Raw genomic sequence first — 16,204 nt, forward strand, 5'->3', positions numbered from 1 at the left:
GAAGTTTACAGTATGTGAATTGTATTTCCATACACCGTTTTCCTTTTTTAAAGGTACAAAGAAATCAGATTTCAGGAAGATCAATTCAAATATTTGTTTGGCATTTAAAGGAATTTTAAGAAAGGTAAGAAGCCCATGAAATTACCACCTTCATTTATCTGTTCATGATGAGAAATAGTAACTTTTGCTCATGTTAACCATATCCACAAAGATTGTGACATTATTTTAGACATTAGCATTCTAAAAGGTATAGCACCATTTTTTATTAGGGAGTCCACACTAGGTATTACTTAGTTTTAAAATTTTTCTTGTTGTTGTGGAGGGACACCTGGGTGACTTAGTTGGTTAAGTGTCTCACTCTTGATCTCAGTTCAGGGCATGATCTCTTCATTTGTGACATCGAGCCGTGCGTCTGGCTCTGCTCTGGCAGTGCAGAGCCTGCTTGGGATTCTCTCTCTCTCTCTCTCTCTCTCTCTCTCTCTCTCAGTAAAGAAATAAACATTAAAAAAAATGAAAGTAAACATTTTCTTAGGAACTGGAACTAGATTGGGGTGACTTCATCATTGTTTCATCTCAGGATACAAAGTGTTTTTTCTTGATTCTGGTATTTTATTACAGAAACAGGGCAAAACATCAGTTGCACTTCCACACTGGGAAGAATAAGAAATTTCTAGTGTGGGAATGCAAGCTGGTGCAGCCACTCTGGAAGACAATGTGGAGGTTCCTCAAAAAACTAAAAATAGAACTACCCTCCGACCCAGCAATTGCACTACTAGGTATTTGTCCAAGGGTACAGGTATGCTGTTTTGAAGGGACACATGTACCCCAATGTTTATATCAGCACTATCAACAATAGCCAAAGTATGGAAAGAGCCCAAATGTCCATCGATGGATGAATGGATAGATAAGATGTGGTGTATATAGACAATGGAGTATTACTTGGCAATCAAAAAGAATGAAATGTTGCCATTTGCAACGACGTGGATGGAACTGGAGGGTATTATGCTAAGTGAAATTAGTCAGTCAGAGAAAGACAAAAATCATATGACTTCACTCATATGAGGACTTTAAGAGACAAAACAGATGAACATAAGGGAAGGGAAGCAAAATAATATAAAAACAGGGAGAGACAAAACATAAGAGACTCTTAAATATGGAGAACAAACAGAGGGTTACTGGGGGGGTTGTGGGAGGGGGGATGGGCTAAATGGGTAAGGGGCATTAAGGAATCTACTCCTGATTCCTTATCTTTGTATATGCTAACTAACATGGATGTAAATTTAAAAAAAAAATTAAATAAAAATAAAAATAAATACCTACATACATAAAAAGGTAAATTGGTGCCATTGGTACATGGTCTCCAGTCTCACAGGCACTCAGCATTGTTTCAGCAATCCTTTTATGAATACTGGACCAGTGTCTTCTTAGAAGCCTTGAACTGAAGATGGCAGAGATATCTATTAAAAGGAGCTTGATGGGGTGCCCGGGTAGCTCAGTCGGCTAAGCGTCCAACTTCAGCTCCGGTCATGATATCATAGTCTGTGCGTTCTAACTCCACATTGTGCTCTGTGCTGACAGCTCAGAGCCTGGGGCCTGCTTTGGGTTCTGTCTCTCTCTCTCTCTCTCTCTCTCTCTCTCTCTCTCTCTCTCTCTCTCTGCCCCTCCGCTGCTCGCACTCTGTCTCTCTCTCTGTGTCTTAAAAATAAATAAACATTAGGGGCGCCTGGGTGGCTCAGTCGGTTAAGCAGCCGACTTCAGCTCAGGTCATGATCTCGCGGTCCGTGAGTTCGAGCCCCGCGTCGGGCTCTGTGCTGACAGCTCAGAGCCTGGAGCCTGTTTCAGATTCTGTGTCTCCCTCTCTCTGACCCTGCCCGTTCATGCTCTGTCTCTTTCTGTCTCAAAAATAAATAAACGTTAAAATAAATAAATAAATAAACATTAAAAAAAAAAAGATCAAAAAAAAAAAAAAGGAACCATCCAATCCCAGGGGTTCTCATCTGCTAACTCCTCCCTTTCTGAGGCCATCTTGTCCATATTTCAGTAACCATAAGTTGATGATTGATTCCCTGATGTACATCCCTAGTCTAGACTTCTGAACTTCTGACTTGCACATCCAACTGCCTCCTACCATCCACTTGGAGGTGTAAAAAGTACCACCAATTCTTCATATCACTCATATCTTCCAAATCTGGCCTTTGTTCACTGTTCCATCTCTCAGGAAAAGGCATCTCCAGCTGCCCAAGCTAGAAACTGAAGAGTCATCTTCAACACCTCCTTCACTTGCATTTGCCCATTTACTCCCAATACCCCTTAGATCTGACCACTTCCATCCCTATAGACTGCTCACTCTAATCCAAATTATCACTGGCTACTACAGTCTCTTAACGACGTCTATTCTGCCCAGCCGTCCTCTCAACATTGCAATTAAAGTGTTTCTTTTGTTTGTTTGTTTTTAAATTTGAAGTCAGACTTTGTCACCTGCCTAAATAGTAACTTTCCATTGCTTTCAAAATTCAACAAAATTAGAAACTTTTAATAAAAAAGAATCTTTCAAAATGGACAATGGACAATAATTTGAAAAAATACTAAATGTAGTGAATGTGACCAAAAAAGGCCGGGGGGGGGGGGGCTTGCATAGCCTTCAGCGTCCTGCATTGTCTGACTCTGTCTGCTTTCCTCCATTTTCACCTTACACTAGGCACCTGCTAGCTTTGGGGGCTTTCCTGCTGCAAAGTCCTTCTCCCTCTTGCCATAGGCCTTTTGTTCACACTCTTCCCTCTGTCTGTATCATTAACCTCTATTCATTTTTCAAAGTACAACTCATAGAAGTCTTCTGTTGACCCTCAGCTTTGGTCAGCTTTCTTTTCCTCATTGTTCTTACCTCCTTTTGTTATTATATATTCCCTTGAGTGGTTTCAACATTTGATTAACCTTCGTCTCCTTCATTAGGCTGTAAGCAACCTGAGTCTAGGGACTACCTGTTTTTGCTTATCATTGTCAGACAGCAATTAAATTCTGAATGAATGAGTTACTGCTGGTGCTGTGACAAGAGTGAATGGTGCCTCTTTACTACCTTTAGGTATGACCATCCCCTTGGAGTTACTGTAGATCACAGTCCTGTCTCTTAATCTTTGGGGGATGCTGCAGAGGAAGAAGCACCCACCAGCCAAGAGCTTATGCTCTGGAGGCAGGGTGATCTGGGCCTGTCTGGTCTCTGCCATTTGCCAGCTGTGGATTCTTGGGCAAGTCCCTTTGTTTCCCTGAACCTTAGTTCCCAGTCTCTAAAAGAGGGTTACCCCTTACTTCATAAGGTTGGTTGGTTTTTTGTTGTTTTTGTTTTTGTTTGTTTGTTTGTTTGTTTGTTTTGGTTTTGGTCTGGTTTTTTTGGTCACACTCACTACATTAATATTTTTTTCAAGAATATTATCTAATACATTGTCCATTTTGAAAATGTCTTTTTTTTCCATTTTGAAAGTATCTAATATTCCCCATCGTGGGTTTTTTCAGCATTTCTTTTTTGAATGTAGGATCCAATCAAAGTTCACCCATTTCATTTTGATGTCCTATCTCTTTAGTCTTCTTTAATTGAAAGCAGTGCACTTGTCTTTAAAAAAATGTTGGTCTTTAGGACGCTTGGCTGGCTCAGTCAGAGGAGCATGTGACTCTTGATCTCGGGGTCCAAGTTTTGAGCCTCACGTTGAGTGTAGAGATTACTAAAAAAAATAAATAAACTTCAAAATTTTTTAAAAGTTTGCCTTTTATGATGTTGACAGTTTTGAAGAGTCCAGGCCCATTGTCTGGCAGAATATCCATGTTCAGTGCTTGATTGCTGCCTCATGATTAGATTCTGGTTAAACATTTTTTTTTTTGGCAAGAGGACCATGTCAGCGATGATGGGTACTTCCTAATACACTCCACCAGGAGGCATGCAATACCAGCTTGTCCCATGATTAGTGATGCTGAATTCAATTACACAGTTAAGGTAGCATTAACCTAACAGAGTTGTGAAGGGGGGATTCCATGAAGAAATGTACCCAAAGGGTCTGGCCCATAAACCTTACTTCTTACCCATTCCTCTTCAGCTTTCACTTTGGGGCAAATAGGCAACATTTGCGACTATACTTTCCTACCACAAGCGCCTCTTGGTGGGACTGGTAGTTATCACTAATTTGAGACTATTGTTTAAAGAATATTTTATTATGAAACTTTCAAACATACAGAAAAGTGGAGAGAGTAGTATAATGGATCTTAATGTATTCATCACCCTGTTCCCAAAATTACCACCAATTTGCCAATTCGTTTCCTCCTTTTCTTTGCTGGTGCATTTTAAAGCAAATCCGAGATATATAAATTCATCCATAGGTACTTTAGCATGCTACATCATTAATAGAGATTATGTATATATGTATGTATACTTATACATACATATATTTACACATACATACAACACAACCATGGTACCATTATAACATTTAACAAAATTAAAAATAATCTGTTAATGTCATTTAAGAACCAAACCATATTCAAAGCTTTGGAATTACATCTTTTATTTTTTAAGTTTATTTATTTGACAGATACAGAGACTGTGAGTGGAGGAGGGGCAGAGAGAGAGGGAGAGAGAGAGAGAATCCCAAGCAGACTTCACACTGCCAGCACAGAGCCCAGTGCAGGGCTCAAACCCACGAACCCACAAGATCATGACGTGAGCCAAAACCAAGAGTCAGGCACTCAACTGACTGAACCGCCCAGTTTTATTTTTTTGAGCCTCTCTTCTTTTTCTCAACACACAGGTCCCCAAGTGGAAGCACTGGACAGACTGTTAGACAAATTTTGATCTCACCTTTTGTACATATATTTGTCTCTCTAGGCAAGAGATATGCAGTTAAAAGCACAGATGAACCAGTCTGTGGAAGTGCAGCCAAGAATTTGTAACTTTGAAAAGCACCCAGGTGATGGAGACTCGGCCCATAGCTGCCTTAGAAGTTAGAAATGAGAGGAGAAATGAGAGGAGTGGTTAGAGAGCGTCAGAACAGTTTGTTCATGCTTTCGTCCTGGATTTAGCATGTTGTTGTGGAATTTGGCCAGTCAGCCATAAGGTATTTATTGAGCATCTGCTATGCAGACAAACAAGGCAGAAACATCCTACCCAAAGAAGGAAGACAGAAAATAAACATGCAAATAACTAAGACACCTGTAGGTACTGAGAAGTGTTATAAAGAATTGTGAAAGAATGAAAAAAGACCCCAGTTTTCTTTGTTTAATCTTTACCTCCTTTCCTTCTTTTCTTCTCTCTCTCCTCTGCTTTCCTCTTTTTCCCCCTTTCTACCTCCCCTTCCCCTGAAGCTTAACTAACAGGAGGTGACTCACAGGGCTTACAAAGATAGCTCTCAAAAGAACTGTTTCAAAAGGTACCGAAGTAAGATTGCACCAACAATCATGAGAAAGAGGCATGAAAACCCCAACATAACCCACTCATTCCAGCTGCAAATGGCAGTCGTTACTGATAAAGAAAAATGGCACCTGGGGCAGTATCATAACCATATGCCCCTTCTCTGTGCCTTATATATAAGAATTCCAATCCTGCTTCAGCTCAGGGAGTTAACATCATTTTGAGGGGCTACGTGACACACATTGGCTAAATATCTGAGTCACTTTAACTATTTTTTAACTCTTTTTATAGTTAAATATTTTTAACTATTTTTTTAACTCTTGACAGAATAGAGAAGAAATAATTGAAGGGGGAGAGACTTGTGGGAAAATGTGTCTAAGGAGGATTCTAAATAATGTTGAGACTAAGTAATGAGAAGAAGATCAGCTTCAGATAATTTGGGGTAAAATGTTCCAAGTAGAAACCACAAGTGCAAAGGCCAGAAAATTGATAGAAAGAGCATGTGTAGGAGTGAATGAATGGAGAGGAACTGTGTGGACTGGGAAACCCCTGGAGGTTTCTCTTGTTTGTTTGAATGGCTTTATTGAGATGTAATTCATATACAATTCATCCATTTAAAGTATACAATTCCGTGGTTTTTAGTATATTCACAGAATTGTGTGACCATTACCACCATCAATTTTCAAACATTTTTTATCACGCCCAAAAGAAATCCCATACCCATTAATATTCACTTTCTACCTTCATACCCCATTCTCACCCCCAGTCCTAGGCTATCCTAGTCCTAATCTATTTTCTGTCTGCATTAATTTGCCTGTTCTGGACATTTCATGTAAATGGAATCATACAATGTATGGTCTTTAGTGTTTTGTTTTTTTCATGATGTCTTTAGCATGATGTTTTCAAGGCTCATCCATGCTTTAGTATTGTATCCATACTTCATTCTTTTTTATGGCAGAACATTACACTATATATGTATGTATACACTCTCTCTCTCTCTCTCTCTCTCTCTCTCTCTCTCTATATATATATATATATATATACTACCATTCATTGGTTGATGTATCCAGATGTATCCATTCATTGGTTAGTGAACCCAGATGAACATCTGGGTTCATCCACTTTTTGGATCCACTGGGTTGTTTCCACTTTTTGGATATTATCAATGATGTTGCTATAAACATTCATGTACAAGTTTTTATGTGGGTATGTGTTTTCATTTTCCTTGAGCATATACCTATGAATGGAGTTGCTAGGTCACATGGTGACTCTGTTTAACTTTTTGAGGAACTGCAAAACATTTATTATATGTCTTTTTGACTTTAGCCATCATAGTGGGTATCTCATTGTGGTTTTGATTTGCAATTCCCTAGTGACTAATGATTTTAAACATCTTTTCGTGTGCGTATTGGCTATTTGTATATCTTCTTTGGAGAAATGTCTATTTTCCTCCTTTGCCCATTTTAAAATTGGATTCTTCTTCTTTTTATTGTTGAAGTGTGTATTCTGGATACAATTTCCTTTTCAGATATATAATTTGCAAATGTTTTGTCCCATTCTGTGGGTTATCTTTTCATTTTCTTGATGGTGTCCTTTGAGCATAGAAGTTCTTTAAAAAGTTGTTTTAAATGTTTATTTTTGAGACAGAGAGACAGAGCATGAGCAAGGGAGGGGCAGAGATAGAGGGAGACACAGAATCTGAAACAGGCTTCAGGCTCTGAGCTGTCAGCATAGAACCTGATGTGGGGCTCAGACCCATGAACCGTGAGATCATGATCTGAGCTGTAGTCGGACACTCAGCCAACTGAGCCACCCAGATACCCTGAGTATAGAAGTTTTTAATTTTGGTTAAGTCCAACTCATCTCTTTTTCTTTAGTTTCTGGTGCTTTTGATGTCATATCTAAGAGACCATTGCCCAACTAAAGATCATGAAGATTTACTTTTGTGTTTTCTTCTAAGTTTTATAGTCGTAACTCTTACATACAGGCCTATGATTCATCTGAGTTAATTTTTGTATATGGTGTGAGGTAGGAGTCCAACTTATTTCTTTTACATATGGATATCTAATTGTCCTAGCACCATTTGTTGAAAAGACTATTCTTTCCCCATTGAGTGGTCTTGGCATACTTGTCAAAGATTATTTGACAATATATGCAAAGGTTCATTTTTTGGCTATTTCATTGATCTATTTGTCTTTATACTAGGACCATATTGTCTTAATTACTATTGCTTTGTAGTAAGTTTTGAAATTGGGACTTTTTCCCCCACAATATTTTAGGATCAGCTTGTCAATTTCTGCAAAGAAGCCAGATGAGATTTTGGATTGTTTGCTAGTATATAGAAATAGAATTGGTGTAAAGATAGAATAAACAGACTAAATAGAATTGGTGTATATATAATATGTTTTGTGTATAGTTTATAGAAATAGAATTGGTGTTTGTTTATTGATCTTGTATCTTGCAACCTTGCTAAACTCCTTTATTACTCCTAATATTTTTTAATGGATTCCTTAAGATTTTCTTTTTCTTAGTTATTTTATTTTATTTTATTTTATTTTATTTTATTTTATTTTATTTTATTTTATTTTATTTAGAGAGAGAGCAAGTAGGGGAGAGGGGCAGACAGAGAGAGAGAATCTTAAGCAGGCTTCACACTTAGTGGTGTGCTCAATCCCAAGACTCTGAGATCATGACCTGAGATGAAATCAAGAGTTGGATGCCCAATCAACTGAGCCACCCAGACACCCCAGAATTTTCTATATGTAAGATCATGCCATCTGAAAATAGAGATAATTTTACTTCTTTCTTTTCAATCTGGATGGCTTTTATGTCTTGTCCAGTTGCCCTTCATAGCACCTCCAATACGTTATGGATAAAAAAGGTGAGAAGGACATTTTTGTCTAGTTCCTGATTTGTTCTTTTACCATTAAGTATGATGTTATCTGTGAGGTCTTTTTCTTAATGTTTATTTATTTTTGAGGGACAGAGACAGAGAGGGAACAGGAGAGGGGCAGAGAGAGAGAGGGAAGCAAAGAATCAGAAGCAAGTTCCAGACTCTGAGCTGTCAGCACAAAGCCTGATGCGGGGCTCGAACTCACTAGCTGTGAGATCATGACCTGAGCTGAAGTCAGATGCTTAACTGACTGAGCCACCCAGGTGCCCCATCTGTGAGTTTTTGATAGATGCCCTTTTTTTCAGTTTGAGGAAGCTCCCTTCTACTCTTAGTTTATTGAGTATTTTTAATCATTAAATGCTTTTGGATTTTGTCAAGTGCTTTTTTTCTTGCATCTATTGAGATAATCAAATGATTTTTGTTTCTATTCTATTTATATGGTGTATTACATTACTTGATTTTCTTTTTTAAACTTTTTTTAATGTTTATTTTTATTTTTGAGAGAGAGAGGGAGACAGAGAGTGAGTGGGGGAGGAGCAGAGAGAGAGGGAGACACAGAATCCAAAATAGGCTCCAGGCTCTGAGCTGTCATGTCAGCATAGAGCCTGATGCAGGGCTCTAACCCATGAATCATGAGATCATGACCTGAGCTGAAGTTGGACACTCATCTGACTGAGCCATTTGGGTGCCCCCATTGCCTGATTTTCTGATGTAAAGTCAAGCTTAAACTGCCCAGCTAGCTCAGTTGGTAGAGCATGAGACTCTTAAAGTGAAGCTTATATTCGTGGGATAATTCCCACTTAATCATGGTGTATAATCCTTCTTACATGTTGTGGAGGTTCAGTTGATACTAGTATTTATTGAGGATTTGCATCTATATTTATAAGAGATATTGGTAAGTAGGGGTTTTTGTAACATGTTTTTCTGGGTTTCGTCTCAGAATAATAGTGGCCTTATACAACAAGTTGGCAGGTATTTCCTCCTTTATTTTGGAAGAGTTCAAGAGGATTCAAATTAATTCTTTAAATGTTTGTTGGAATCTATCAGTAAAGCCATTTGGGTTTGGGATTTTCTTTGTGGGAAGTTTCAAATTACTGATTCAATCTCTTTACTTGTTATAGGTCTTTCAGAGTTTTTATTTCTTTTTGAGTTAGTTTTGGTAGTTTGTGTCTTTCTAGGACTTTGTTCATTTTGTCTGTTATCTAATTTGTTGGCATATGGTTGTTCATAGCACTCCTTTATAATCTTTTTTATTTTTATAAAGTCAGTAGTAATATCTCCACTTTCATTTTTGATTTTAGTAATGTTAGTCTTCTTTTATAATTATTCCACCTAGCTAAAGGTTTATAAAATTTTCTGCTTGGGGGAGCCTGGGTGGCTCAGTCGGTTGAGCATCTGACTTCAGCTCAGGTCATTATCTCGCAGTTCATGAGTTCAAGCCCTGCGTCGGGCTCTGTGCAGACAGCTCAGAGCCTGGAGCCTGCTTTGGATTCTGTGTCTCCCTCTCTTTCTGCCCCTTCCCTGCTTGTGCTCTATCTCTCTCTGTCTCTCAAAAATGAATAAATGTTAAAAAAAAATTAAAAAAATAAAAAAATTTCTGCTTGGATATTTGGCTGAAAGCCAGTTGGAAAGCAATCAGTAAGCAAGATTTTGCCAAATGCTTCCAGGTGGCACTTGATTAGATAATATGCTACACCCTGTGAACACATGCAACTCTTTAGAAACCAGCATAATTTGAAGCTCCTCTTGCTACAGTAATATTAGAAGTCAATTTAATTTCTTTCTCCTTTTTAAAAATTTTTTTGACATTTATTTATTTTTTGAGAGACAGAGAGACACAGAGTGCAAGCAGGGTTGGGGCATAGAGAGAGGGAGATGCAGAATCTGAAGCAGGCTCCGGGCTCTGAGCTGTCAGCACAGAGCCTGACATGGGGCTTGAACTCATGAACCTTGAGATCATGACCTGAGCCAAAGTTGGAGGCATAACCGACTGAGCCACCCAGTAGCCCCAGAGAAGTCAATTTAATTTCTGAATATCTGCTTTATCCCCCACGTCCTATCTGCCACTCCACTTGACCCAGCACTTCTGAGCTGTTGGCCTTGAGATTCAACTTCCCTTATTTCTTTCAAACAGGAAACTTTTAAATGTTGGTGCTTTCTTATCTGAATCTCTAAACATGTCACTATATATCTCAGAATAGAAGGTTCTGTGACCAGCTTTTTTTTCTAAGTATTACATAGAAAATGAGTCCTTTACATATAATACAGATAAGCTCACTTATTAAACATTTAATGGGAGCCTACCATGGGCCAGGAACTGTGTGACACATTGATTATAACACAATAAACAAGATAGTTTCCACCTTCAGAGAGCTCCAAGAACACATAAATTGGATGGTTTTATTATATTGTAATAAATTCTGTTAGTAGAAAGCTTGTACAAGTGGCACTCAACAGAGGCCTAAGGGTCAAGCTGGGAAAAACTCCCAGAGGAAACGTTTTAGTTGAGAAGGAATTTAAAAAAAAAAATGAGCCAGAGAAGCTGGAGGTGGGAGAGAATAGCACACTCTAGGTGGGAGAAATAGCATAATCTAAGATCTAGACATATATGTGGCACACTGGTAGAACTACAAATTGGAGATGGCAGGAAAGCACAGTCAAGAGGGAATGGCAAGAGAGGAATGCAAGAACCAGATCACAAAAGGCTATCCAAACTATATTAAAAATTTGGACTTTCTGAATTTTCAATACAGTGTAGATTGTATTTTTTTTAATTTTTTAAAACATTTTTATTTAACTTTTAGAGACAGAGACAAAGCGTGAGCAGATGAGGGGCAGAGAGAGAGAGGGAGACACACAATCCAAAGCAGGTTCCAGGCTCTGAGCTGTCAGCACAGACCCTGACACGGGGCTTGAACCCATCAACTGTGAGATCGTGATCTGAGCCAAAGTCGGATGCCCAACCGACCGAGCCACCCAGGCACCCCTGGATTGTATTGGAAGTGGGAAGCTTGGAGGCAGGAAGACCAGTCACTGGTTCAGGAAGGAGACAGTGGTGGCATGAACAAAACAGGGGATGATTGGAGGAATAAGGAAAGAGAAATTAAAGAACTTAAGAAATGTTGATGGGGTAGAATCAACAGTTGTTGGGGATCGATTAGTGGAAGAGCCAAGAGCAAAGTCCAGTTTTATGATTTGGCAACAGGCTGAAAAGTGGGGATTGATTGGTGGAAGAAGTCAAGGCAAACTACAGTTTTTGATTTGTCAACAGGCTGAAAAGGTGGGGAAAAGACCCTGGAGGGATGAAGATCTTTGGTGTGGTCTAGGGTTGAGGAGGGGAAAATCGTGAAAGCGATGTTTAGACATGTTTCAGTCTGAGGTATCTTTTGAGATGTTTAAGGGACCTGGATAGGTGACTGGATTTACAAATTTGGAGCTCAGAGAAAATATACATCAAATATACATATTTGTGGATCATCTATATGTAGGTGGTTTTTAAGAACCAATGGGCATGGATGAGATAGTCTAGAGAGAAAGCATAGAGTGGGAAAAGAAGAGGAGCTATGCTGTGCCTTAAGTAACTCCAACATTGAATAGTTAGGTAGAAGAGAATAATTCTACAAAAAATTGAGAAGTGGCCAGGGAAAGAGGAGGGAAACTAGGATACAGTGTCTCAAGAACGAGGAAGTTCTCCATCAAATTTGTTGCTGAAATGAGAATTGGAAATGTCCATTGAATAAAAGAGTAACACAGAACTTAAATTTTATTGTTAACTAGAGCAGTTTAGAGAAGGGGGCAAATCCCAGATTGAAGTGGGTGGAGGAGGAAGTAGAAGGTGAGAAAAACAAAGCCAATGAATATAGACCATTCTGTAGAGCAGTTTGGCTGTGCAGTGAGGAGGGAGAGGCTAATACCTGACTTCCAATGGTGTGACTAAGGATTTTTTGACTTTATAATGGTGCTAAAACAGTATGCATTTAGTGGAAACCAAACATCAGTTTGAATTTTTATCTTATCCCAGGCTAATAATATGTGGTCCAGTTCTGTCATGATGCTGGATAGGGGCAGTGAGCCACAGCTCCTGGTCAGCCACACCATCACAAGGGTAAAAAACTGATACACTTACAACCATCTCTACCCATACAATCACTGTGTTTCTTGCTTTCAATACAATATTCAATGAATTACATGAGATATTTAGCACTTTATTACAATATAGGTTTTGTGGGAGATAATTTTGCCCAGCTGTAGGTTAATGTAAGTGTTCTGAGATTATTTAAGATAGGCTGGGCCAAGCTATGGTGTTCAGTTCATTAAGGGTATTAAATGCATTTTTGACTTCCAGTATTTTTGACCTGGGGTGGATTTAACCCCATTTTAAGTGGAAGATCTGTAGTTGGATAATGATATGGGAACAAGGGAGAGTTTTTTCAAGATGGGAGTATACTGAGTAAGTAAAAGCCAAAGAGAAGGATTCAATCAAAGAGAAGTTTAGAGAGAGTGAATACTAAAAGTATACAGTTCTTGAAAAGGTAAGGGGATAGAATCCAAAGCTCTGATAGTGGGGAGGCTGGCCACTAGGAGGCTGACTCAACAGGAGACAGAACAACCTCTATCTGGTAACACAATAGAAGAAGGAAGACAGAAGGGGCGTCTGGGTGGCTCAGTCAGTTAAGCATCCGACTCTTGGTTTCGACTCAGGTCATGTTCCTGTGGCTTCATGGGTCCAAGCCCTATGTCAGGCTCTGCAGTGGCTGCGCAAAACCTGCTTGGGATTGTCTCTCTCCCTCTCTCTTCTCTGCCCCTCTCCCATTCATGCTCGCTCTCTCTCTCTCTCTCTCAAAAAAAAAAAAAAAAACAACAACAAAAAACTTTAAAGAAGGAAGACCGAATGTTATGGGAACCTTAGATGTTTGTAGTGAAGATATGAGAAGTCCATTATCAGATGGCTTTTCTTTTCTCTGGGAAGAAGGGGAAGATATGAAGCCAGAAGACGATGGGGGAAAGTTCTTGTACTGAGGGGGAAAGGGTTGCAGGTGAGTGTTGAAGTGATCATAAATTGATGTGGGCAAACATAAAACCCCAGTGAATTAACTGCCCTCATGTGATGTCCTCTATTTAGCACTTGCCCACTGGGGGTTGGGAGGAAGCAAAGAGAACCCAGCACGTTGGGGCTCTCCAGGGTTGGGATTGCTGAAGACAACTCAGTATTTTTCAGACTGGCCTTTCTTGAAACAGTCTCCTGACAGATGTTAAGAGGTATATCGAGGAAAAAAACTTCCTTGTTCAAAGAAGTTTGGGAGAATCACTATCTACTCTTTTTTATTCTTAATACGCCCATGAACATATTTGAAGTTCTGAGGGTCTTGCATTTAAAAATCTGGTTAAATTTCATATTGCCAACTTTTTCAAGCTTATTTGCTTCTAGAATGCTCTGTGTGTGTGTGTATCTCTTAAGGTCTCGTAGTTTGGTTTATGATGGATCAGGTAATCAGGAGTCCCCTCTGTTCACCTGACCCTACCTGAAAGTACAGGAGCCTTTATTCCTTTCATCCAATGTGTTTGTTTACACTGTCTGTCGTTAGCCATTTAAGCCTGTTTGATTTGGGTGGAATAATAGCTTACTTCCTTACATACCTCATTCTTTACAAATAGCAACTATATGCCTGTGTTCCACATGTTCTCAATTCTTGTCATAAACTTAAAAACAAACAATAAACTAGCTTCCTTATTATTCTACCAGGACCATAAGAAACCACCTTGAAATGTGACAAGGCAAACAGGGCCAAGGCCAACCCACACGGTTAGAATGAGTCCTGGTGGGAGGGGGGCAATGAGTTACTTGTATTATTAGTATACTACTACTACTAGACAACATTTTTATATGTCCTGATAGTTTATAAGTTGCTCTCATATGTGTTATTTTGTATAATCACATTTAATTATGGTTGAGCAAGGTATAAGTCTTACTGGTGAGAGCAAGGAACATGGTTTGGGGGGATGACAAATGAGAAGACATGGTGAGGAAAATAGTAGCTGGGAATGGAGCTAAGTGTCAGGAACAGTGGTCTAGATCATGCATTCTCAGTGGAGCTGCCATTGCCACCAATGGGTTAAAAAGTGGTTTGTGGGGGGCAAAATATGTAGGTATTACAGTGATTTGTGACCATTTGGAGGGCCATAAAAACTACATAAAAATATGCAGTAAATTTGTGGTATTGACATTCATGGTAGAGGACGATTGGAACAAAAATGTCTGCCATAGGCTTGCCAACAGTGGGAGGTGATAATGGGGAAAAGGTTGGGGGACCATGGTTTAGCTACCATAGTGCCTGTGGAACTTTTTGACATTCATGAGTGATTCTTCTGTTCCCAGACATTTTAGACAGCTTGTTTGTCAAAGTGCAGTGTCTGCTTCTTGCTTCCTTTGTCCTGCCCATCCTCCTCGAGAACCTAAAGGACTATGTTTTGCCTCTTTGAAGTCTTCTCTTCTAGCCACAGCTGACTGAATTAGAGTGGATAGAAGTAAAGACCAGTTAAGGCATAGACTGGTCAGTGCATGACTGGTCTCAGGAAGCCTGCCTGTGCTCCCTTCCCCTCGTCAGACCCCTGTGATGCTGCTCTGTATTTTTATAATGTCTCTTGCACTACTTACTCCCTTTAAGATGATTTGAGTGAGTGCCAGAAGAGCCCTGGTTGTGACATCTGCCCAGTCAGGACGCTTGGCCTAGGGGTGTACTATTTGATCAAGACTGTGACCGAGTGAGGATAGAAGAGAAATCTGTTTGAGTCATTGGCTCTTCATACTGCTTATATTCACCATCTGATGAATGTAGAATAAGGTTTCTCAACACCTGTACTACTGACATTTTGGACCAGAGAATTTTTTGTTGAGGGTGGGAGTGGGGGCTCTCCTGTACACGATAGGATGTTTAGTAGCATCCTGGCCACTCCCCACTAGATGCCAGTAACACCCCACCCCACCGGTTCTGACAACCAAAAATGTCTCTAGAAATCACCCAATGTCCCCTGGGAAACAAAATTGCCTTGGGTTGAAAACAACTGATATATATAAACTAGACTATCAGAGAGTTATAAATCTAATTGTATCATTATGATCAGAAACGCCATAAAGGGCTCTGGATCTGCTGTTGAGCATCACCTTAATAAGGATGTTACCAGAAATGATGGAAGATAGTCCTTGAGAAGGCTAAAACCAGTGTCGTTATCAAGATATTCACAACTACCCCTTAGTGAGTGCTTGCTTATGTGACAGATGCTTGCTAAGCGTGTTTCATATATTAACTCATCAGCCCTCCCAAGGGTTGCCAGAAGTCACTGCCACCCTTATTACACCTACCCTACAGTTGAGGGAACTGAGGCATGGAGATGTTAATGGTCACCCAGCTGGTAGGGTTACCCAGGCAGCATGGTTCTGGAGCCCATGCACTCATGAGAACATAACGATTCCTTAGGAGAAGGAAAAGCAATCAGCTCTGTACTCCAGGATCCCACAGAAGTGGTTCCTAAGGAAGTTGCTAACTTTAAGACAATTCAGGTGGAGGCTGGAATTTCAAAGGGGAAACCAGAGGTGGTTGAGTCTATTGCTGTCTTCCCCTGCTCCCCGCCAATGATCTTCACTCTGTTTGCACCATAACCTACTGCTCTGGACTTATTTCCAATGCTAGAGAAATTTCACTCTTTCACAGTTTTGGAAGGTTTGTAGAGGCAAGTAGCATTTGCTTGGAAGATCCTAGGCTCTTAAGGAGTGTCTAGAGTGGGTTAGGTTTGGATGTTAGAATAAATTCACTCCATTAGAGCCACATGTCATTGAACTTTGCCAGACCCAGCTGGCAAGGGTAGCTACTCCCATGTCACCAGTGCTACCACAGCCCGAGAGCTCCTCGGCAGAATCAAGTGTG

The 16,204-nt window shown here is 39.8% G+C and overlaps 1 long non-coding RNA gene across 1 annotated transcript in view; it reads left to right on the forward strand.

Annotated features, from left to right (window-relative positions):
* The window catches only part of LOC109270665 (uncharacterized), a 39,175-nt gene that overhangs the window by 3,879 nt on the left and 19,092 nt on the right, over positions 1-16,204 (forward strand). The window contains exon 2 of the long non-coding RNA XR_002081626.2: positions 54-124. This is a non-coding gene — a long non-coding RNA (uncharacterized LOC109270665). The remainder of the gene's footprint in view (positions 1-53; positions 125-16,204) is intronic.

The sequence above is a fragment of the Panthera pardus genome, unplaced genomic scaffold (genome assembly GCF_024362965.1).
Source record: "Panthera pardus isolate Hobbes unplaced genomic scaffold, ASM2436296v1 HiC_scaffold_19, whole genome shotgun sequence".
In the NCBI taxonomy this organism is placed as follows: Eukaryota; Metazoa; Chordata; class Mammalia; order Carnivora; family Felidae; genus Panthera; species Panthera pardus.